The sequence below is a fragment of the Globicephala melas genome, chromosome 21 (genome assembly GCF_963455315.2).
Source record: "Globicephala melas chromosome 21, mGloMel1.2, whole genome shotgun sequence".
NCBI lineage: Eukaryota > Metazoa > Chordata > Mammalia > Artiodactyla > Delphinidae > Globicephala > Globicephala melas.
This window is the reverse complement of record NC_083334.1, coordinates 22,128,857-22,153,955: the sequence shown is the minus strand read 5'-3', so window position 1 is coordinate 22,153,955 and position 25,099 is coordinate 22,128,857. Positions and strand designations below refer to the sequence as shown.

Below are 25,099 nucleotides of genomic sequence, written 5' to 3'. Positions count from 1 at the left end.
ACGACAGTGAGAGGCCCGCGTACTGCAAAAAAAAAACAAACAAAAAAAAGAAAGTCTTAGAGCCACACTACCTCGCAGGAAACACCAGACATTTCAGAGTCCCATGTCTGCTGGCATCTTCCTACCCTACCTGCCTACAAAGATGTCTGTGCTGGCAGGCTGCTCACAAGGGCACCAGTCAATGTGGGCATCTCAGGACACCTCGTCCTTTAATGTGAAGGGCTTCCAAAGATGAGAAGCTTAACCTCTAATCATTTTATGTTGCGCAAAAAAAGGAGGGGCCGGGGGAGGCAACCACGCCTTCCACTCTGGAAGTGTAGCAGAAAGAATCTAAGGCAAGTAAAGCTAAAGGCTGTGTCACCCAATGCTATTTGTAAAAGGGATGAAGGTGAGTGAAGGGGAGGCGAGGCACTTAATTTGTTACATGAAGACAGTCTGGGCTCTAATGCCTTCCTTTGTCAGTTCACTCAGCCCTCTGTTATGTTTGCCTCACTTGACTGTGGAAAGGGGCTTGTGTCCCAGTTCTCCATAATTTTTCCTGGTAATTCTGACTATTAAGAAGGTTTTCTAGGTCGTGGTGGTAATGGACTGTTTTTCTTCATAGTCAGGAAAGCTGCACTATCTTTCTCTAGTCAACATGCTGGGAGGAGGTGCAAGTACAGTTGCCAAAGTTGCTGGTGGGGGGCGACCCCTGGTTGCACAGCACTTAATAGCTTAAAAGGCACTGTGTGAAGTGTCCCTATTTTACGGACGATGAAAGAGAAGAACAGTGATACTGAATGACTCTACCGGGGCCTCGGGGCTCATGAGTGACAGAGGGGGCTTGAACCCAGGTTTCACAACTCTGTGATCTTACTAAGTGTGTTCTCCAAAAGCAGTGTCTTCCAACACATTTCCTTTGCTCCTTTTATTTTTTTATTTTTTAAATTTATTTTATTGAAATATAGTTGATTTACAATGTTGTGTTAATTTCTGCTGTATAGCAAAGTGATTCAATTATACATATATATATTCTTTTTCATATTCTTTTCCATTATGGTTTATTACAGGATACTGAATATAGTTCCCTGTGCTATACAGTAGGACCTTGTGTTTATCCATTCCATATATAATAGTTTGCATCTGCTAATCCCAAACTTCCAATCCATCCCTCCCCCACTCTCTTTCCCCCTTGACAACTACAAATCTGTTCTCTATGTCTCTGAGTCTTTTCTATTTCATAGATAAGCTCATTTGTGTCATATTTTAGATTCCACATATAAGTGATGTCATATGTATTTGTCTTTCTCTTTCTGACTTATTTCACTTAGTATGATAATCTCTAGGTCCATCCATGGTGTTGTAAATGGCATTATTTCATTCTTTTTTGTGGCTGAGTAATATTCCATTGTATATATGTACCACATCTTCTTTATCCATTCATCTGTCTATGGGCATTTAGGTTGTTTCCATGTCTTGGCTATTGTAAATAGTGCTGCTATGAACATAGGGGTGCACATATCTTTTTGAGTTATAGTTTTGTCTGGATATATGTCCAGGAGTGAGATTGCTGGATCATATGGCAACTCTATTTTTAGTTTTTTGAGGAACCTCCACACTGTTCTCCATAGTGGCTGGACAATTTACATTTTCACCAAGAGTGTAGGAGGGTTCCCTTTTCTCCACACCCTCTCCAGCATTTGTTATTTGTAGATTTTTAATGATGGTTAATCCTGATTGGTGTGAGGTTGTACCTCATTGTAGTTTTAATTTGCATTTCTCTAATATTTTGCAATGCTGGGCATCTCTTCATGTTTTGCTCCTTTTTTGACTGGTGTGTTGTCACGGTGGTTAGGATTATAATGAACAGGCAAGAACATGGAACTGCAAGAGACTGTGACCATGGGGTAGCTCCTTTTATATGTGTGCTCCCCTCAACCAGCAGCCCAGGAGCTGCACCCTCTGCCCTAGGACCCCCAGGCTCACTCCCCAGGCTTTGGAAACTGGTTACACCTCAGCTTCCAGGTGAATTTTCCTCTCCTTTTATCATGCCTATAGCTTACTGCAGCCCATACCTTCAGCAATGTCACTCAAAGTCTTTGAGATATAGTGTGAGTCTTTCTTTCTGTAAATAAAAATTTCCTTGTTGCTGCACAAAACAGCATCGTTAAACATTAAGCTCCCATATAACAAGTATCGCCTTTCCTCCAATTTCCAATAATATTTCTCTCACTTTCTATTGGGCCTTCCCCAGCATCCTCCTCAAAAACTATCAGGCTTCTACTAACAATATCTTTAATATCCTCTAGGCTTTCACTAATTGTCTCCTCAAGGTCCTTCCAGCTTCTTCCCACTATCAAGTCTAGATCCACACCCTCGATTTAGGTTTATGTTACAGCTGCACCCACTTCCAGGTACCAAGACCTTCATACCCCAGATTTATCCCAAAGCTTAGTGACTTAAGGCAACAATAAACATTTATTATCTTACTTGGTTCCTTTGGGTCATGAATCCAGGAGTAGTTTAAGCAGGTGGTTTTGGCTCAGGATGTCTCATGAGCTTGCAGTGGAGGTGCTGACTGAGGACTGACATCATCTGAAGGCTCGACTGGAGCTGGAGGATCCACTTCCATGATAACTCACATGATTGGCAGGTTATGTTGGCTCTTGGCTGGCTCTTGGTTCTAAGGCTGCTTAAGTATCATCACGTCATGGAAGCTGGCTTCCTCCAGAGCAACTGATTTAAGAGACCAAGCTGAAAGTTCCAATCTCTTTTATATCATCATTTCCACAAAATCCTGGTTGTTACATGATCATTCTTATTAAACATGGGAGATTATACAAGGGGCATGAAAACCAGTAACTGGGGATCACTGGGCACCTCTTGAAAGCCAGCTATTACCACTTTTTCCTGTAATTAATAATTGCCTGATTTTGTTTACTTTTTCAGTTTTATATGTATTAAGCCCTCCTTTCCCCCTAATGCTTCAACATCTTTCAAACACCTAGGAATTATTTTTCCAAACACTGAAATATATCAAATTATTTACATTTTTTCCCTTATGGACATGTTCCTTTCATATCCCTCCATCTTTCTGCTCCATCTGATCTAGTTCTATTCTAGGCTTGATCCACTCTTTGTCATCCTAGGTATTCCCTTCACCATTATTTTGTGTTGTAATTCTTGTTTTCTGAATTCCAAGTCTTTCTCTTTGTAGAGTTTTGCCTTCATTTTGCCAAAGCACAGGCTCCAGGAGTTTGAGACGCACTGCATGGGAAATAAATTTTTTGAGTTCTGTGTATTTGAAGGTATATTTATTCTACCCTCACTTAATCCTTGGCTGTCCTCTCATGAACTCGGTGCATGTGGGTAGAGTTTGTCCAGTTGTAAGGTCCTTTGTAGGGTGTCAGGGAGCATGCAGATAATATTGTTTCCCATTGCTAGACCCTTACTATTTATTGTGTAGATATCACTCCTCTGGGGCTACTTATTTCTCCAAAGAAGAATCGTCCCCTCTCCTCCCTGGAGTGCGAGGGAGATATACCAAACTGCTGCATTTGAGGAGCAAACCAAGGCAGAGGACTAAGGGCTTCACAGTTCACCATGTACGCCCTTAATCACCCTGCTTGTAGCACCAAGCTTCCCTGGCCCTTATCTGTGCCTTGTGTCCCCAATCTCCAGTTCAGTTGCTCCAGAAAACAAATCAAAATCCTCCCTTTTCTCATAGGAGAATGAGCAGAGGGATGGTTACCTGGCTCTTCAAGGTAGGGTGGCTCCTGTTGGTTCAACAGCTCAATGTGGACCTCTGAAATAACTAACCCGTTTTCTACCCTGCACCATTACCAACTCCACTAGCAGCTTTTTATGATCTACTTTCGTCTTCTAAGCTAAACAATCTCTCATGGATTACTCTGCTTGGGCTGCCATAACAAAATACCGTAGACTGAGTGGCTTAAGTAGTAGAAATTTATTTCTCACAGTTCTGGAGCCTGGAGGTCTGATGGAGGTACGAGTAGGGTCAAGTTCTGGTGAGGATCTTCCTGGCTTGTATGTAGCTGCCATCTCCCTGTATGCTCACGTGACCTCTTTGTGTGCATGCACTGAGAGAAAGAGATCCCTCTTCTTATAAGGAAACTAATCCTATCAGATCAGGGCCCCTCCCTTATGACTTCATTTTACCTTAATTACTTCCAAATGGCCAATATATTGGGAGTTATGCTTCAACATATGAATTTTAAGGGAACACAATTTGGTCCAAAGCACCCCATCTGCTTCCTATTTCCCCCCAATTTATAGAAATCTTTTAGCTTTTGTTTTCCCCTTTTCCATTTCCATTCTCTTTGCCCATAGGTTAATACCTTTTTTCAATTTCTTTCCTATTTTTTAAATTGGGGATTTGGAAGGGAAAAAAGATAACAGTAAGTCCAGGTAGAGGATTCCAACCTGTGAAACAAAAATCATAACACAGAAACTTGAAATAAAAGAAAGTCAACCAAAAAAAAAAAAAAAAGTCAACCAGATGGGCTGGTGGGTGGGACCTACCCGTGTTGCCCCAAATGAACATGCCCTTTCACAGATCCAGTCTTGCAGAAGATGAACCTTTACACCTTCACTGAACAGGAAAACACTGTCCCTTCTCTGGCACCCAGCCCACTTTCAAGCATCTGTAGCCAGTGCTGCTGGCCTGAATTCCAGAGCCAAAGAAAGCAGATGGCTTTCAAACACTGATTAATCACTGCTCTTCCTTCACTTAGGTTTCCAGCTGTGATTCACTTCTCCTTGCTGGCATGGAGTCATTTCTGCTGGTTTCTTTTCTTCGTGGCCAAATGTGAGAAGTACTCCTGTCTTTTACTAAATTTCTTTGGTCATCAGCTCCACATTGCTGGTGGTTGGCATTGCTTTTTAGCTTATAGCCACCCTTAAGCTATAAAGTTCATCTGTTATGGTGTGAAGAAAATCTATCCTTGTCTAGCTCTTTGACCTCTGATTTCATGGCGTGGTCAATACGAAGCAGAAAGTCAAACTGAAGGAAACCTCTATGGATCAAAGAAGTCTTTCTGTATGTCTCCTAGAGTTGGACCCAAGAGAGAAGTCACCTTCGGGCTTTTTAGCTTCTTGTTTAGCCTAATTTCAAAGTCACACGACATATACAAAAACAAACTGGAGCGATCAGTGATGAAGCCTTAGAGTCTGGTGAATTGTTAGTGCTGAAATAGTACATCTTGCCACATGGTTCGGGGGGGCGTGTAGCAATCTCTCTTAACCACCTCTTTTCTCTAAGCTGTGACTCTGAATCAGAGATGTACATCAGGATTGCCATGGGAATTCTGCCATAAGATGTATGTCCAACCCCTACCCTGAGAGTTTATTAGAGCTAAAGCATTTGTGTTTTGGAAGAGCTCTCCAGGTGATTTTGATTAAGAAGCATTGCTCTAAAGGAATATCTCTAAGGTGAAAGAGGCAGCACAGTAATAATTATTAAAAAAAAATAAAAACTCTGGATACCTGGGTGTGGATTCTGGCCTCAGCTACATTGCTTCTCACGTTAGTAGGGAGACCATACAATTTATCGTCCACATCAGGATACATCTGAGAGTAAAAGAGGGAGCTATTAATAACTATGTCGGGACAAGAGGCATAAATTGAAACTGTCCAGACAAACCAGTCACCCTACTCGTTAGTCAAATGAGAGATTGGATTGGACAACTCTGAGGTTCCTTTCAGAGTTATGATTCTATAACTCATGACCGCTGGGACAAGTACAAAATATGTTTTCATTCCAAATGCCTGCAGGACAGAGTTGTTTAGGCATCACCTACTCTCAGGGAAGCTGAAATGACAAACACATGCAGCTTAGAGGCTGAGACCTGACAGCACTAAGGCTGAGAGGCCAGGGAGATAAAGCCAACAGGAGTGGGTGACCTTCCCAGAGCAAAGGCATCAAAAGGTGTGGGTCAGCGGGGACAGAGTCACAATCAGGATTTGTCAGAAGCAGCTGCTATTGCCATTGGAACCCCAAGGATAGGAATGAATGATATTCGAGGTCTGTTGACATTTATACACACTTCTGGATCATACTCCATTATACTCTGAGACATTTACACACATTTCTGTATTATCTTCCAATATGTTACACAAAGAATTTGTATAGCTATTTCCATGGTGCTTCTCTGCCATGTGACACCATTAGGGAAGAAAGAGTTTAGGTCCATCACATGTTCTGGTTGGTTATAAGTTAGTATATAAATTATACCATAGACAAATTACCAGTTTTCTAAAAATCAAGGTGTAATATAATACCCCTTCAACCCCCCCCCCATCCTGTTCATTTTATCTTTTATATTTTAGAAAGCACTTCAGGGCTCTGCACTGGCCTAATAAAAATCATGTCACGCTGTAGCTGGGATTAGCCTAATAGAATCCATGATATCAACAAGTTTTAATGAATGCAGAAAAGTTAAGCTCAGTACAGTCTGATTTTTACGGCTTTTTTCTACTTTATTTTTTATGTTGGTGCTTATCGAGTACATATTAAAGAAAATCTTTAGACACCGGGATATAGTGAGAGGGACGGAGTAGATGACACTACCGTCACAAAGCCACGCAACAGTTTGCAATTTCAGGAGAGCGGGCTGAACTCTGGCTTGTGCAGTTTAAGGCATTAGGAGAATTAGCAGAATTGTGGGGGGAGAAGATGGGAGAAGAGAAAGAGGGGGAGGAAGGGAATGAGGAGAGGGGAGATAAAGAGAGAAGGAGGGAGAGAGGAAGGAAGGGAGAGAGAGAGGAGAGAAGGAAAGAAAGAAGGAGGAGGAGAAGGATGGAGGGAGGAAATAAAGGAGATACTTAAATATATAAAAAGAGAAGAAAATAGAAATATGGAAACAGTACCAGAGAGGGGAAGAGGAGGCGGGTACACACACACACACGCGCACACACACACACACACGTGTGTGTGTGTGTCTCTAGGAGAACAAAAGTAAATCCTAGGTTAGAATTTTTAGTCAAAACAGACAAGAGCCCTGTATCCAAACATAAGAAACGGAATGGCTCACATCGCTGCTGAAGCTATTTTGATGAACACGGTCCAGCTCATTTCACATGGATTTAGGCTCACACTGTTTGGAAGGAGAGTGCACACCGCGGCTGTGCTTTAGGGGTGTAATCAGAGGGACTGGCATTGATGGAGAGCTTCTCCCACCGCTCCAGGAGGAAGCTGGCAGATTCTGAACAGCTCTGTTTCCACAACTGTGGCTGCGTCATCTGTTTGTCAGAATCCGTGCCCTGCATGCGTGCGGGATGAGAACACGCTTAGCCCAGGATTAGAATTCTGGCTGCAAAATGGGTTTTGCTTCTTACCGATTCTTACCTGGGGCAGAGAGCAGCCATACAGCAAGGAGAAATTGCTATTGTCTGGCGGGGGGGTGGGGGTCAGACAGCCTTGGAGAGAGTCTGTCCCTGAGAATAGAGGAGGAAAGGAAGCCAAGAGGTTATCTTTTGGCTTATCTGCTGACACGGGTTGATGTGGCCACAATGGCCAGCATGAGACTGGGGGTTCCAGGAAGAGTTTTGGAAACAAATAACAAACACTTGCTTTTACTTGAGGGATGCTATGCGTATTCTCATCTCTGCACTTCAAGAAAACTCTAATGGAACAGGAGAAGGCTCAGGGAGGGGCCAGTGATCAAGGGGTTGGAGGACTGGGCAGAAGGGAGACACTGGGATCTTCAGTCCACAGGGGCAGAGGCAAAGCGGGTGGTAGGGCGGGAGATGGATCTCTGAAACGGGGGAAGGGTAAGGATGGAGATCATGTGTGTGGTCACAAGATTCTTGGATATCAAACCCTCTAGGGTTTAGAAAGGCCATTTTAGGAAAAAAGAAATAAAGCATGAATTTTTCTAGTGGAAACTTGTACATGTTTGCTAAATACCACTAATCACGACCCCATTGACTCTCATTGGCTTTGGGCATGAACTCTCCTGATTAAATACAAGCAGGTGGTTAATAGTTTGTCTCTCTGTCAGTGCGGAGTCTGTATCCTGGTATCTGCCCTAGGATATAGGGAATTTGCCCAACAAAATTCGAACACCCAGTGAAAGGCGTAACACAGCCAAGTGGCAGGTACAGAGCAAGGAAAAGGAAGGGCATGCTTCTCGAAGTGAGTTCAAAAAATGCCATACAGAAACAGCCGGCATAGACCACGATAGGGAATCATGGGATGATGGCACAGGAAAAGGCCCTTGGGTAATTTACGATTCACCATGGAGGATGGGGGAGGATCCAAACCTGATCGGCGGGCATATTTGATATACTTAATATCGTTGTAATTCTTAAAAAATAGATTAAATGTATCCAAGTCTTCTTGATTGGTGAAGCTATTCATGAAACAGACCGAGAAAGCATGGCAGGGAGCACAGGACAAGAATATTGGAAAATCAGTCTGGTGCAGTGGTCCCTCCTCTGTCTCCCATAGTTCCCAACACTGCTGCATCCTGACACTTACCATGCTTCCGAGTAGTGGTGTGTTTATTTGTCTGGTTTTTTTGCCACTAGATTGTGAGCTTCGTGATGTCAGAAGCTCTGTGTCACTCATCCACAGACCTACTGGGCACATCCGCAGTGTCTGTTGGAAGAACAGACCATGTCAGCGTGGCTCTGAACAGGATATGTGGTTGATGGTGTATCCTCCACATGGTTCACCTGCTTTGCCTAGAGCCCCTAGCACCCTCCCTGGAGCTTCTCCCCTCCCCTGTCCTCAGGTACAGAAACATCTCAAAGAAGATTTGACAAGTCCTTAGGGAACGTGGAAGACCACACACACACACACACACCACCCACTTCACAGAGGAGGAAAATGGGGTTCAGACAAGGAAAGTTAAGCCACAGTTAAGCAGCTAGCCCATGGGACATTCCGAATCAGAGCGTCAGAGCCCAGGTGATCCCTACATCCTCTCCTGTTGCTAGGCAGCGCTGCCTCGAACATTCAAAGTTTGCCGAAATTCTAAAATAGCCCACGTTAATTGATTTGCTCATTTTTAGCTTTGTGTAGGGGAAAAGGTAGAGCTGAAATGGGTGAGTTAACACTTCCTCAACACTCTTAGAGATAAGCTTTCATTTCCCACTAAGTTTGTGACAGAGGTTTGTGCTGCAGTGGGTGGTACCCTGTGAGGGGAGAGAAGGAGGTTGCTGCAGGGAGAGAGGAGCCCAAGGGCCTGCCCAGGGTTTTTTGTTGCCCTTTCTTGCTTATGAAGTTCAATTTTAACCAACACGGCTCCTTAGCCAAACGTTTAATGTCCTTCCTGATCTGTGCCTGACCTGCTTTTCAGGCCATATTTTTCCTAAATAACAATGATAGTAGTAGTTTAGAATTTTCAAGTAACTTTCACATCCACTATTTAATTTGGTCCTTCCAAGGACCGTATGAGGGAGAAAATGTTGTCAAGAAAGGAAACGCCAGAGTCCCGGCGGCCTGCTGACTTTTCCCAGGACCCATGCAGAGTCCTGCTGGCTCCGTGCCAGGTCAGTGCAGATGCGGAGTCTTCCTGATTCAAGGCCCACCTTCTCCATGAAATCTTCCTGAAGACTCTGGCCCTAAGGCTCTCTTGGTTTTGGTGACTCTAGCTCACTCAGGTGGCCCTTAAGATGGGCTGGCTTGGATTACTGGATAGCTTTTATGCTTTCAGGTCTGTCTCTCTGGAAAAGGTGGATGCAACATACCTGGGTTTACCCACAGAGCCTCGCGTGGGCCTGGACCATTGTCAGAACAGGTTGATGGCTAACACATCCTCTAGGGATGTGACAAAGAGCATGAACCCAGCTGGCATGTCTTGAATGTGAGGAACCCGGCGGATCCTGCTGCCTGCCTTGTGGGGAAACCACACCTGAGACTAGGACCTCAAATTTCATTAATATTTTCCACTAAAAGCACCATTTCCCAATCATATTTGGAGGGGAATTGCTTTCTAGAAATGCAGCTTAGGGGAGGAAGTGACTTCCTAAAACCTCCCACTGAGCTGTCACAAATGAAAACACCTCTGGCTACCTGGAGACCAGTCAGGAGATTAGACAGAGCTCAGGTGAAGGCTATCTGATGAATCACACAGTCTTTAGAGGAAAAGCCATGTTTGTATTCACATTGGCTTGCCACAGATAAAACAGAATTTAAAAGACCGATAATTCAAAGAGCTCCAAATCAAAGGTTGAGATGCTTTAGAGACTTTGAACTATGCCAAAGGAAGAGCCAGTAGTTTATTTCATTTGGAGAAGAGTGCTTACAACTAGTGTAGAGGACTTCATACATTTTCATATTTTATTACTGTCAATCCATTGATGTGCTCATTCTTTCATTTACTCATTCACTCAACGATGACATTTTTCTGCATTTTCTCTATGCCAGGCACTGCTCAAAAATTGGAGAGCAAAATTTTAGAGGACACTGTCCTTGTGCACAAGAAACTCTGGTAGTAGATTGTTCTTACACAGTAAGCAGAAGAGGTTATTTCCATTTTACAAAAGAAGAAACCAAATTTCAGAAAAACTTGGTGAATTTCTCTCTCCCAAATATATAATAAAGGCTTTAAAAGATTGATGTGAGCATCCTCTTCTCTTCCCTCAAACCTTGACAATAGTTCCCAAAGATCTATAATTTATCCTGTAAACAATAGTTCTGGACTTGACACCTCTATTCTCTCTCCCCGAATCACAGTATATCTTGATGCTGAGAAGAAATTGAGGGCTTGAATTCAGGTCTGCACATCTTCAGAGTTCAGGATCATAGAGCCAAACTCCATGGCCTCACATGGTGCTGTGGGAGACAGGACTTTTAGCCCAAGAACTGGTGTGTTCCAAATCGATGTGAATAAGTTGCTTCCTATAAAGAAAAGGAATACTTTTTTTGGCTCCAACAGAGCTGATCTTAAGGTCAGGAATCTTCCCAAAGAACCTGGCAGAGACATAACTCTGCAGAGTTGGCCAGCTCATTTTAAGTTTGCATGAGAGGAAATTTCTTCCTCCCTGCAGCTCCCTGATCTGAAAGAAACATCTGTTACTGACATAGAGAAACAAAAGGATCTTTCCTCCAATTTGATATTATGTTCTATTCTGTGAATGACAACAGGAGAATTAACCCTTGAAAAGAGAAAGAGAAATCAGCCCTTGCCTTTCTCTGAGGGGTGCTGTATCCATATACAGGAAGAGATGGAGCTCTCTCTTTACGGATGACTATGTTGATTTAAAAGTGGGCTTTTTCCATTTTGTTTCCTGCTTATTAATGGAAGGAACCCATGTGTAGTACAGTTGCCTTGATGTGGCTGATTCCCAGCTGTATTTTCATACTTGGAGGTGAAAGATGAGGAAGCCAAGTGGAGGGGAGGTGAGTTACCCCGTATCCACAGTCGATGTCTTATTACAGAAGTGGATAGTGTGATAGTTTCAAATGCTGGGCTGCTGATTGATCTGTCCTTTTCTTGTCTTCAAGAATTCATGTATAAATGTTTGGGAGGATTGCTAATGTCCAGCCGATGAATCGCTTTGAATGCTCTTCTTTGGGGAAATAAATAGCTGTAGTTTTCTCTTGCCTTGATCTTGTTCATCTTTTCTGTTGGCATTTTGTGGAATAAATGGACAACATTTCTCTTCAACTCCCCTTATGCAGACACACACAAAGACACACAAAACTACACACACACACAGATTCTGGTTTAGAATTTTTTTGCCCTCTAGCTTACTTTTGAAGGAGTCTCTTAAAGCTGGACTTTTAATTTTTTACAATCTCATCTGTCTATTAATTCTCCTCCAATACATTTTCTTTAGAAAATGATTAGGCTGGAAGTTCAAAGGCTTTTTTTTAGCTTAGCACAATGCTGGGCATAAAACAGACCAACTATTGGCTAATTGGGCACCCACTCTGGGGAAAACTCTCTTGAAGCCACATACAGTAAGATGTCTTATTCTTTTTTTTTTTTTTTTTTCTTTTGCGGTACGCTGGCCTCTCACTGTTGTGGCCTCTCCCGTTGCGGAGCCACAGGCTCCGGACTCGCAGGCTCAGCGGCCATGGCTCACGGGCCCAGCCACTCCGTGGCATGTGGGATCTTCTCGGACCGGGGCATGAACCCGTGTCCCCTGCATCGGCAGGCGGACTCTCAACCACTGCGCCACCAGGGAAGCCCAAGATGTCTTATTCTTAAAGAAGAGACACCACAGTAATTTGGGAAAGACTGTTAAGGATGAGCAATCACTTAGCAGACAGCCCTTATGGAGTCACTGTTCAGATCATGAGCTTTGGAACCACGTCAAAGGCAATTCGAATCCTATCTCTGTTGTTTACTAACGCTGTAACCGTGAACGAGTTACTTAAATTTTCTAAGCCTCCATGTCTTCATCTGTAAACTGGGGATGATATTACTACTTTCTTCATAGAGCTGTTGTAAGAATCAAATGATGTGTGAAGTGCTTCGCATGGCATCTGGCATCTAGATAACACTCAATAATTGAGCTGTTGTTATTTTTATAACTATCCAAGTTACCCAGAGACATTCAGGAGTTCGCTTGTGATTTCTCATGCTCCAAAGTTAATTAAATCCTCTCTTCCCACTACAGTTCAAGAGGTAAAAAGTCCAAGTTTGATGAAGAGTGTGTCTGCATAATTTATGGATTAGACTGGAGGCTGAGTTGGAGAAAAGCTAATAGGAACGTTTTCTGAGGAGAGATGTTCAGCCAGCTTCACTAAGAGAGACTGGACCATCTTTCTTTTTTGAAAAGCTTTTTGTGAGAAGCTACAGATGAGCCACAAAACAACTAGATCCATCACCTTGGCAGGATGGTTATCCAAGGGCCCTCGATCACTGACTGTAACCCTAAATGGTAATCTCTACGTATCTAGGACAATTTCATAGAAAAAGAAGACAAGCAAAACCACTTTTCATAGAGTTTCAGCTCCTCATTAACTTTGTACTGAATTCCTGAACAACTTTAGGAAAAAAGGATAATATGGGGCTTCCCTGGTGGCGCAGTGGTTGAGAGTCCGACTGTCGATGCAGGGGACACGGGTTCGTGCCCCGGTCTGGGAAGATCCCACATACAGCAGAGCGACTGGGCCCGTGAGCCATGGCCGCTGAGCCTGCGCGTCCAGAGCCTGTGCTCCGCAATGGGAGAGGCCACAACAGTGAGAGGCCCGCGTACCGCAAAAAAAAAAAATAAATAAATAAGGATAATATGACATTTCATCTGTTTCAATGACGATTTCCTTCCATTGCTTCTCAATATTCCCCTTGTTTTTTACCAGCAAATCTACACTGGGGACAACTAGTCACAACTTCCTTCTTCTACTTAAGATGATGGTATATGTATGTTTTCATGAATTGACATAGCTTACGGACTCATCATTTGTAATGTTGTTCAACTACGGGTTTTCTCTCTTTGTGCTATAAAACTAGAATTATAGAATAATACAGCTGGAGAGATTTTAGAGCTATATTATACGTAATAAGAACCAGTTTTTATCGCACTCTTACTAGGTGCCGGACTCTGTGTGCTAAGTGCTTTGTACGTTTATTTTATTTAGTCATCCCAATAATCCTATGAGGTAGGTTCTACTAATCTCTCTATTTTGCAGATGAGGAAACTGAGGCTGAAGATGTAAATGTCTTGCTCAGAGCTATGCAGCTAGTAGGGCTTAAACTCAAACCCAGGCTGGACTGAGTCTATACCCACACTTACTAGTATGTGACATGGGTCTTATATTTCAGATGAGGATCCTGGACGCCAGAGGAGTAATGTGAGTTTGCTCTACATCTAGTTAGTGACAGGCTGGGCTGGAGCCTGCTTCTTTGGCCCCTAGGCCCCTGCTTCCTCTCGTGTATACTTGATTCCACCTCTCATATTCCACCAAGAGGGAGAGCTCCTGGATCCATTTGGAACTCTCCTTTTATTCCTGTGCTCTCAAAATTCACAGTGAGTACTTGAATTGAAAATTAATTTTTTATGTAAAGTCCCTTTTAAATTGACACGGTTTCTGTTTTTCCATGACTCTTCTTCCAGTTTCATTCTCTTGGGGCAATTTAAATTTTCAGAAGTTTTAGATTCAGGAAGTTCACTTTGTTTTTAAGATTAAAACAATTTTTAATACAATTTATAAAGGTTACTTTCCATTTACAGTTATTACAAAAGATTGGCTCTATTCCCCATATTGTGTAATACATCCTTATAGCCTATCTTATACCCAATAGATTGTACCTCCCACTCCCCTCCCCCATCTTGCTCCCTCCCCCCAACTGGTAACCACTGGTTTGTTCTCTGTGTCTGTGAGTCTGCTTCTTTTTTGTTATATTCACTGGTTTGTTGTACTTTTTAGATTCCACATATAAGTGATATCATTCAGTATTTGTCTTTCTCTGTAGGAAGTTCACTTTTTTTTTTTTTGTGGTACGCGGGCCTCTCCCTGTTGTGGCCTTTCCCGTTGCGGAGCACAGGCTCCGGACGCGCAGGCTCAGCAGCCATGGCTCACGGGCCCAGCCGCTCCGCGGCATGTGGGATCTTCCCGGACCGGGGCACGAACCCGTGTCCCCTGCATCGGCAGGCGGACGCTCAACCACTGCGCCACCAGGGAAGCCCAGGAAGTTCACTTTAAATAAGGCATCTCTCCCTAAACACCTTCCCCAAGAACTCTCTGGATTCCTCAAAGAATAGCTCTCAAGCACCAGGTTCCTTAGGACCAGAGAACAGACCATTCCAGTGCTCAGTTCTCAGGCCTTTGTTTCTTTAGAAAGAATAAAACACAAATGTTCCGCCCAGAATGGAACTTAAATGAAGAAAATGATCAGATAAGAAATGAACCCAGATTCAAATTAAATTTTCTTTGCTTCATTTTCAGCCTGTTCCTTCTATTCTAGATGTATTTCCAATAGATCCTTAAGCAAGTGTTGTCGATGTTTATTACACACACCTGTCAAATATCTCATAAGGTCCTATCAGATCAGACTATCTCTGTTTGGATCCGAGAGGAAAGTGATGAATAACATCTGCTCCTTTTGTGTGTCACTGTTTATTTACTTTCTGGATGAATTCATATTACAAGAAGATTCTGGAAGGGCTGCTAATGATCCCTGTAATCTAATTTATTGCTCTGGCACCTGATATGTTCTATACCTTAGATAATGTTAATTTTATTCTTTGTGAGCTGAACCTGGTGTTCACAAAAAGCTATAAGATGTAATTTATTTCTCCCCACTTGCATTCTGAATATTAACTCTATTGAAAAATGATTAAATAGATTATGTAAATCACGGTCGTTGCATCCACTTTAAAGGTTAATCCTGCCATTGTGTAGACAGATAATTAATTTGAATTTGTTCCTGAATACTAATTCTCAAGGAAGCCCAGGTGTAATGGTTGCAGTAGTCTATTATGGATGTCACTGCATGCCTACCTGGGATAAAATTTGGAAGAAACAAATCTCAAAGCTTTGAGAACAAAATTCCTTAGGGCCATTGAGAGACTCGTTGCATCATGGGATTAGAGCTATACTTTCTCTAGATTTTTAGGAGATAGACTTGACCAACGCATCCTCCTCTTCCTTGAGTTTTCTTAGGTGTCACTTCCCTTGTTGGGAAGCCAGACCTAGTTTTTCCAATCCATTCTCTCCCTTCTCTGCCCCACTCTATGCCCTGGGACACCGATCCCTGTGGACTGAATCCCTGGCCCTTTGCTGACTGGCTGCAAGTGGATTTGGTCCAGGGGGATAGTGCCAGGGTGTCAGAGAGGCAGCAAATGGCTAACCCCCTCCATGACTTGTGTTCCTGCCAGGTGGTCCTGTCTCTACCTTTAGCTCTCACCCAGCCCTGGTACCTCTATTTCCTCCTTGTCTCTCTGCCTTAGGGGTGATAATGGCTTCCAACACTGCTAGTCTCTGGATATCTTTTTTTTTTTTTTTTTGCGGTACGCGGGCCTCTCACCGCTGTGGCCTCTCCCGCTGCAGAGCACAGGACGCGCGGGCTCAGCGGCCATGGCTCACGGGCCCAGCCGCTCCACGGCATGTGAGATCTTCCCAGACCGGGGCACGAACCCGCGTCCCCTGCATCGGCAGGCGGACTCCCAACCACTGCGCCACCAGGGAAGCCCTCTGGATATCTTTGTTCTCTGGTTTGTTTCCTTAATCCTGCTCATCCATCTGTAGAGAGTTCTTCATCAAATCCCTTCATTCAAGCCACCTGAGGTGAATTCTGTATCCTCCCAGGACCCTGAATGATTCACAGGGTTTTAATAAAGACCAAACAGCCCAGACTTTGGCAAATGTACTGTCAGCAATTGTCTTCCCTGTGCCCTGGGAGCAAGGTCACTATCAATCGCTTTGGACTCCCTGTACTCTGGAGCTAGGGAAAGTCTGCAGTCTAGACTCTGAGAAAGAGGGCCAGGGTTCCATTGGTGGGCAGTTATCTGGCCCCTGTGACATGGTGACAGTGGAAGGTCATGGCCGATGAACTCAAACCAAATCACATTCAGATTGGTTAATAGTGATCCAAAGATGAAGGGAAGTTAAGGGGCTTCCTATTCTAACTGGTTCATCAGGAGCTTATTATTTTGCCTCCACCCACCCCCTCCCCCTCAAAAAAGCCAAAACCAAGATACAAAAACAATGAAAGATACTCCAAGCTTAAAGTTTAGCCAAAAAAAAATTAGTGTTTAGCTTTGGGGTTTGGGACATCAGGGTAGTCTGTTAAAATCTCAGTTCACAGTTGTCATCCTGTGATTGCAGGAAAACAAGAATTCTTCCCGAATCATCTCTGCCGTAACCATGTTATTTCTGTGCCTGTCTTGCCTCTTTGTCTTCTAGAACTCTCTTTCCTGCACTCCATGTGATCTGTGGGTTCTGCCACCTGAGGGGTCTCACTGCCTCTGCCGTGAGGATGGGCACGCAACCCAGTCTGACAGATTCAATTATTCTGGAACCAGTGAATGGCCTAGGGACAGAGTCAAGGCTAATCAGAATCCTTTACTGACACAGATATTGGAAAAGGAGCTTTAAGGGCAGAATAAGCTCAAAGCTGCCTGCAGCAATCTGGCTGTCACAAGAAGAAATTCTTTCAGCGCATAAAGCCAAGCAGAGTGGGAGACGGAAAGAGACAGAGCGCTCACCTTATTGTTCAAACCCCTGAATCCGGCAATGCCTGGAGCCCACCCCTTGGACTCGTATGTACGTGAACCGATGATTTCGTGTTTTAGAAAGGAGCTAGTTGTTGGATTTCTGTTACAGTTCAGTGAAAAGTTCTCAATGAATTCTCCTCCCTTCAAGAATAGCTAAACCCCAGTCAATACAAGGGAGTATGTTGCTTTTTCTTTAAGGCTTTAAAAAGAGTCCTTGCTCTTTCAGTGCAAAAGTCTTCCTCTTACAATCCCTCGAAATCCCTCCTCTGGCAGCCTGACTAGGCTTCCTTTGTTCTTTTCTCAGTGAGTGTGCGAAGTAGCTGGTTACCCCTCTGCCATGCAAGGACGGCAGAGCCATCTTCGTATACATTTGGACAATTAATGGGTTACCCTGAAGCCAGTTTCCTCCAGGCTAAGAAATCCTACTAACTTAGGTCTATTGCAAAGATTTTTTCCCAGCACCTTTCTCTCTAAATTGCAGAATTTTGGACGTTTTCATCTGACCTGGAGAGGTGGAGGAATGCTCCAGAAACTTGTAGAGGTCTTTATTGATAAAAAATTTACTCCAATCATAAGAAATTCTATTCCTGAAGTTTCAAGATTAAATAAATGTATAAGTAAATAAGGTATGAAAATTTTCAGGCGGGAAAATAAAAGTAAATATGTAGTCTATAAACCAGTTTTGGGTTCAGTTTTAAAAGAGTTTAAAAGCAGATGGAAGTTTTCTGGGGATGCAGTTAGTGGCTGGGTTTGCCATCCGGGTTGATGCCTTGTCCATGTGAAGAAGGAGGTGAGGGAGGCATTGATGGCTACAGGTGGAGGCTTTCCGGGATTCGTCATTGCCTGAGTATTCACACTCAAAAATAGAAGGTTGGTTACTCCGAGTCTCAGGGGATATAAGCTTTTAAAAAATCAAAAGGACTAGAATTTCTGGGAGCATGGCTCCTACCAGAAAGCTTAAATTAAAGAGTGGGAGGTATAGATTTCCTTAAAGAAAGACCTCTGTTCAAGATCTATTTTTAACCTTAGTGAATATGCTATTAATTAAAAATTCTGTTGGATAAGACCCAAGGAATTACCATGAGATTACTGTCTTCTACATTTAACCTAGGAACATGACCCAAAATGCTTTAAACAGAAAACTTGTTAAATTTAAAAAGGACTTTCTCTTGGTAAAGTAATGTTCAGAATAATTAACTTCCAGTTTGCTTTAATTACTTTTAAACACATATACATTTTCAAACACCAGGATAACACTGTGTTCCAGGGAATCTTGGGGGCCGGGGTACCAGTGGGGGTCCCCGAGATGAGCTGTTATTTCTGACATCCAAGCAACAGTCCTGCATGCCTGCCCTGCCCACAAATAAACTATTTAATAAAAACTCAACTCTCCTTTCCCCCATTTCCTTTCTTTATCTAACTTCTAAATATAATTCAATCATCAGTTTGAGTAATTAATTAATTATCCACCACTTGCCTAAAGAACGGGTGTCTATTCCTGGTTAGCTAAATTATTTTGAAGCAAATTAAACATTTAGAAAAGTGGTTTGCATCCCATCAGCAATTAGCATTATCTGGGGAGCTTTAAAAAAGAATATCAATAATCCTGGTATTTTGGTATCAGAACCCAGAGGTTCTGTTTTAATGGGAGTGGGAGGAAGGGCAGCAGCTATTAGTACTTTTTTTTTTTTTTTTTGCTGTACGCGGGCCTCTCACTGTTGCGGCCTCTCCCGTTGCGGAGCACAGGCTCCTGACGCGCAGGCTCAGCGGCCATGGCTCACGCGCCCAGCCGCTCCACGGCATGTGGGATCTTCCCGGACCAGGGCACGAACCTGCGTCCCCTGCATCAGCAGGCGGACTCTCAACCACTGCTCCACCAGGGAAGCCCAGCTATTAGTACTTTTTAAAGTTCCCCACGATTTTAACCTGCAGTCGGGGTTAGGATTCACTGATTTAGAGACTGAAAGAAATCACACCCCCAGTTCAAAAGCAACTCACCAGAAAGCAGTATGGCTACATGGGGAAAAGCCCAGGATTCAGAGTTGAGGTTTTAATCCTACCTCCACTCATTGTCCACTGTTTGGACTTGATCATGTACTTAGCCTCTCTGTGCCTCATTTCCTCATGGGTAAAATTGGGATAGTTGTGCCCATTTTACAAAGTTGTTTTGAGGTAAAGATCTACCTGGTACATGGGGGAACCTCTTTAGCAAGAGCTGTTATTAATGTAGCACGCCTAGAAAAAACATTTCTCCTTGTTCCCTTTATTTGCCTCCTCTGTGCCAATAGGAATCCAAATCCACACCGTTCCTGGAGACCCTGAATTCCCTGAACATGGATGGATGGCCCTGGCAGCTACACTGGGCTTGCAGCGTCTTAGGGTTAGAAGATGAGGCACCTGTTCCTTCCAAGCTGAAGCAATGTGGGTCACTGAAATGTGTCTGAAAGTCTGAGTCCAGGTTGGTCACGAACTGTGTTATGATCTCTGTTACCATACAAAGTTACCAACGAGCTCTGGGCCCCTCCATTTCTTAATTGGTAAAATGGGATTAGACTAGATGCTCTGTCCCATAACATGAGTCTATGAGCTTTAAAGAGTCTATAAGACTCAGATCAGATAAGTCTGAAAGTACTTTTACCTGTCTAGTGAATAACAGAGTGCCCAAGCAGCTTCTACGATGAGGAGGTCCCATGAAGACAGTGGATAGTTTTCTTCTGGAAAGCTGGGTTTTTTGCAGTTAATAGTGGAAAGGGTTACCATCCTGACTTTTAGCTTGGGGACAGTGTGCATGAGTTACCCAGTCAGTCTCAGTGGAGAGCAAGGTCTCAGGATTGGCCACAGGGTTTTATTTTTTATTGGGTCCACAGGAGAGACGGAATAAAATTGCCCATGCAAGATTTAGACTGAAATTATCCGTGTCATCTGATCCTTGGAAGCTCTCTAGGTCAGTGGTTTTTCCAACTGAGCATGCATCAGAATCCTCTGGAGGGCTCGTTCAATCTCAGATCCCGGGACCCCAACCCTAGAGTTTCTGATCCTGTAGGTCTGGGCGGAAGCCTGAGACTTCGCATTTCTAACAAGTTCGCAGGTGATGTAGGTGATGCTGGTTCCAGCACCACACTTTTAGAGCCACTGCTCTAGGTCTAGGATGCTATGATCCACATGCAACACTTTTTAAAATACTAGTAGCCAGATCCCTCCAGTAAAAAGTCTGATTTTGTAGATTTACAATGAGACCCAAAGGACAAACACATCTGAAAGATGCCTCTTCTTCCCCAAACTATCTCCTCCTGCACAGATGTCTGCTGGCAGCCTAGCCATTCTGTCACCCAGGCTTACTGCCTGAGAGCGGTCTTTCCTCCACTGCCTCTGAGATCTGATGGGTTGGTGAATCTTAGAGACTTCATCTCTGCATCAGTTCTTCCCTTTTCATCTTCACTGCACTATTTCTGGCCCTCGTTCGCTCCTCCTGTCTTTATTTTAATTACAAAAATGTCACATGCTTGTTTCAGAAGAAGCCCGAGAGCCAAGAAATGCAAGGAATGCAGCTCTGGAAGCTGGAGGAGGCAAGCAAACAAGTTCTCCTCTAGAGCCGCCTTGATCTTGGCCTAGAGAAACAGGTTTTTGGATGTCTAACCTCCAGAACTCAAAGAGAATAAATGTATGTTTTTTTAAGCCATGAAATTTGTGGTAATTTGTTACAGCAGCCATAGGAGACTAATACAGGTTGTTTCCAAATTTTTGGACTTGTAAACATTTTAGTACCTCTTACCTCTTGACAGGAACCCTTGACTCCAATCTGACCTGGCTTCACTCTGCCCCCTATGGCCACTCCTTGACTCCCCACTTTTGGAAAATGAAATCCAAATTCTTTAGTGCAAAGGCCCTCCATGCACTAGCCTAACCCACTTTCTTTTAGCCTTAAAGTTGACTATTCTATGATCACTCCCACCCTCGACACACACGTTTTCTACATCCATTGCTGACTCACAAGATTTTCTATGTATGACAGGCCTTCCTTAGCACATCTATGCAGACGGTACTTTAAGCTCCAGCTCAGATAGGACGTCTCCCCAAAAGGGCCCTCTGTGTCTTCAGCCCATTCTCAACGAGATGTGATCTTTGCCTTTTTTGAACATGCATAACATTTTGCATCTCTCTTGGGGCATATATCAATTCTATCTTGTATCTGAGTTATAGATTTATATATGAACTGCCTAGCACTTTAATACTTTGCTGAGTTATCTGCTCATTAAATATCTGTGGAATTGAATTGAAATGTGAACCATGCTATAGAATGAGGTCTAGTTCCTATTTGTGTTATAATTTGATACCCATGACAGGATGGAAACCATCAATTTTAACAATGAAAGATGGACATAGGAAAGAAGGGCAGAGTAAACTAACTAGGCTTAAATTATGTTTCCAATTTGTCACATCTCATCCTTGCCTTGTGCCTTTCGAGATTCAAGAATAAATATGATGGTGATTCAGGGGTAGAGGACTTGAGAATATTCGCTGACCCTAAGCTCAGTAATGATTCTCCACTATGATTCAATGCCATCTCAGGCTGCATTCACAGGAGTGCAAGTCCAGAACAAAGAGGGGATTGTCTCATGGGTCTTCCAGATGCATCGTCTGAGGGAGGTTTGATCAATGCGACCACTGTTTCCTAGAATTGACACAACACCAGAATAACCTGGCACACTGTTAAAAGATACAGATTTCTGGATGCCACCTCCAAGAAACTCTGAATGAATAGGTTAGGAAAGAGCCTTGGAATCTATATTTTAACCAGTATGAATTGTTTGAGGCTCACTGGTCTAAAAAAATCCTTACAGTTGTTTCCACTTATGGTATTCTATTATTCAGAGTATTGAGTCCAGTGTCTGGTTCCATGGTCTCAAGCTCCCAGCTTACTGCCTCTGCTGGTTCTTACCATCGTCAGCCCCAAGTTCTGGTCTTCTGATGCTCTTCCTCTGGGAGAGGAAGCACCTAGTAATTGGCCAACAGGTAAGTTTTGGGGTTTTAGCTAATGGTTCTTTTAGAGTTTTGCCATTCGTAATGAGGGCTGTAACTCACAAGCCCCAGCCACTCAATTTATCTCCTAGAGATGAAAGAAACAGACTTAGAATATTATCACAGCAGAGAAGCCACCAAAGACAAAATATGCACGTGTTATCAGGTGGCCTTGAGTACCTGAAGGGGAGAAGATCCCAGGAGGTGGTGGCACAGATAGAACTGCTATCTCATCAAAGCTGATCCTGTATTCTAGAAGGAGACCTGAATGACTCCAAGCAGCTCTGTTGCCCGTAGCCTTTCCTCACCCCAGGGGCAGAACTGGTGTTAGCCGTTCCCAGTGATTGGGGTGGAGCAGCTTGAGGAGTAGAGGAAAGCAAGGCTGGGCAGCTCTATGCCCTGGCCCTCTGGCCGTTCTAATTCCAGAGATTTACTGCTACCTCCTAAATAAACAAAACTACTGAAGCTTTAAGAGCCCAGTCCAGACAGATGACCAAGAGAAAGAAGTCATTGTTCAGCCTTAACACTATTTGTTTATCGTGTGTCCTTTGTCATTAACCCCTAAGAGTGAAAGCAGACTGGTCCACTTCATTTTCTGATTATCGAGTTTATGGCATTTTTAAAATTAATTGAGTGCTTATCTCAGCACATAACGAGCAGACGCAGTTTTCCTGGAAAAATACTGGTGGAGGGTCTGAGTGTGTTCTCTCCATCAGCGTGGTGCAGTCCAGTCTCCGGTCCCATGCAGGTCATGGAATCTTAGCGAGGACAGTTGTGCAGTTATGGTGGTCACGGCCTATTCTCAGCATTGCTGTTTCTCCATAGAAGGCACTGCAAGACTGAAGCAGTGCTTGGAGTCGAAGAGGAGAGAGAAGACAATTTTCACATTTATTTCTTTCGGATTAAAGAGGAAGTGGAGAGTTTCTATTTGGGATGATGGCAAAGTTTTGGATGTGGGTAGTGGTGATGGGCGCACAGTATCGTTGAATGTACTTAATGCCACTGAATTATGCACTTAAAATAGTTAAAATCTGGGGGGTACATTTTATGGTGTATATTTTACCACATTTTATTTTAAGGCAGTGGGTTGGGCTTATCCACGGATTATCACAGGGAGGGGGGTAATTAACAAACATCAGCTGGCTCAGTGACCTTCTGGCCCTGCTGTAGCGTTGACTTATCCTGGGAGCAGTGCCCAAAGCTGCCTCTTGTTGTAGGAACCATGCAGATGCTTGTGCTCAACCTAATTCTGGTGCATTTGAGAGCAAATGGAGCTTCCCTAATTCCTGAGACTTAAACACGTAAGTATTGGAATGGCTTGAATGCCTTTTATCCACCAAAAGATGGACCTAAGAGTTTGTCTCTGGGGTAGACTGTCCTTCATTTCCTATGGAAATGATAATGATTATCATTGAGTGTAGGTACTCAATACATTTTTTGGAATGCTGTTGCCGGCTCCCCCTTTTTCTCTCACTTCCAGGACTGAATACTTTAGTTCAGAGCTGGAATAGGTAAAGGTTTTTGGATTTGTGGCCCAAACTCACTTCACTCTGCCCTATTTGGGCTTATGAATGTCTTCACCACACAGAGTTCAAAGACTAATAGAATCACAAGGTTGGAAGAGGCTCAAAAGGTCCCCTGTTTACTACCCATGGTTGGAAGAGGCTCAAAAGGTCCCCTGTCAAATGATCACACACAGATGTGGCTTCTATCTTTGACAAAGGTCGTACCCTGTAACCATTACTCATTCTTTCTTCTCAGAGAGCCCCTTAAAATTGCAGACATAAACACATTTTTAAGGTATCTTCTGGGACTTCCCTGGCAGTCCAGTGGTTAAGACTTGACTTTCAATGCAGGGGGTGCGGGTTCGATCCCTGGTCGGGGAACTAAGATCCCACATGCCTCAGGGCCAAAATACCAAAACATAAAACAGAAGCAATACTGTAACAAATTCAGTGAAGACTTTAAAAATGGTCCACATCAAATAAATAAATAAAGTGTCTTCCGCCAATCCAGAGACTTATAGTTTTCTGTATTGGGTTCAGATTGGGTTATTTTAATATTCCAGGAAGATGTTTTTCGGTTGACAAACTTCAGTTCAATTCAGATTTTCTACTTGTAATTTCTAGCTGGAAATTACCTATGGCAGCTGAGTCACCCACCTCACCTCCTCCCCTCGCTCCTGGAGCCTGCTGGCTGTTTCCAAGGCCCTCCTCATTATTCACACCATGAATAATGGCCACAGAAATACCAAAAGCAACACCTGATGGCTGTGGAAGGTTTTTATCCTCACAGGTCGTGAATACTTTCTGTTTATCAGCTACACTAAGGGTTTGTGACTATCTAAGTGTTGTATTTCTAGCCGCTGTATTCTGAAGGAAAGCATCCTGCCCTGAGGTAAGGACAAATTCTTTATTCATATTGAAAATGAAAGCAAGTAAAGGGCAAGGATTTTTTTTTAAATCCCACTTTCAGTATGTTCAGAATGAAAAGTTTTTTGAAATAAGACCTTTAAAGTGTTTCCTTTCACTGTTCATTTGGGAAGAGATTTCACAGATGGTACAGACACCCTGAAATGTTGCCTGGTCTGAAATCTTTTATCTGCAGCTTTAGAAGAGCAAAGGGTATGACATATGGAAAGGAGCAAACAGCCGTGGGAAGGCATGGCTAGCAACAGGGACAGGAATGTAAATTATAGAACTGATCCTTGCCTCAAAATATTTCTGGTTGGGGTAGTTTCTATCTCTGGGGTACCACACACTGGGTACAGGATGGAGGCTGCAAATGGGGCAATTGAGGGCAGATGTGATGCGTGATAGTCATGCAGAACTGCAAGCTTGGCAAGTTCCAGCCCTTGACCCAAACCACAGTGTTTTTACATAATCATGGTTGGTATGGATTGAACTGTGTCCCTCCCAAATTCATATGTGGAAGTCCTAACCTCCAGTACCTCAAAATGTGACTT

The 25,099-nt window shown here is 43.4% G+C and overlaps 1 long non-coding RNA gene across 1 annotated transcript; it reads left to right on the top strand.

Annotated features, from left to right (window-relative positions):
• The first annotated feature begins 21,835 nt into the window (after window positions 1-21,835).
• On the top strand, window positions 21,836-24,650 carry LOC132594402 (uncharacterized). The gene is made up of 4 exons (XR_009560561.1): window positions 21,836-21,877; window positions 21,988-22,128; window positions 23,352-23,435; window positions 24,264-24,650. It is a non-coding gene; the product is annotated as an uncharacterized lncRNA (long non-coding RNA).
• The last annotated feature ends 449 nt before the right edge of the window (window positions 24,651-25,099 follow it).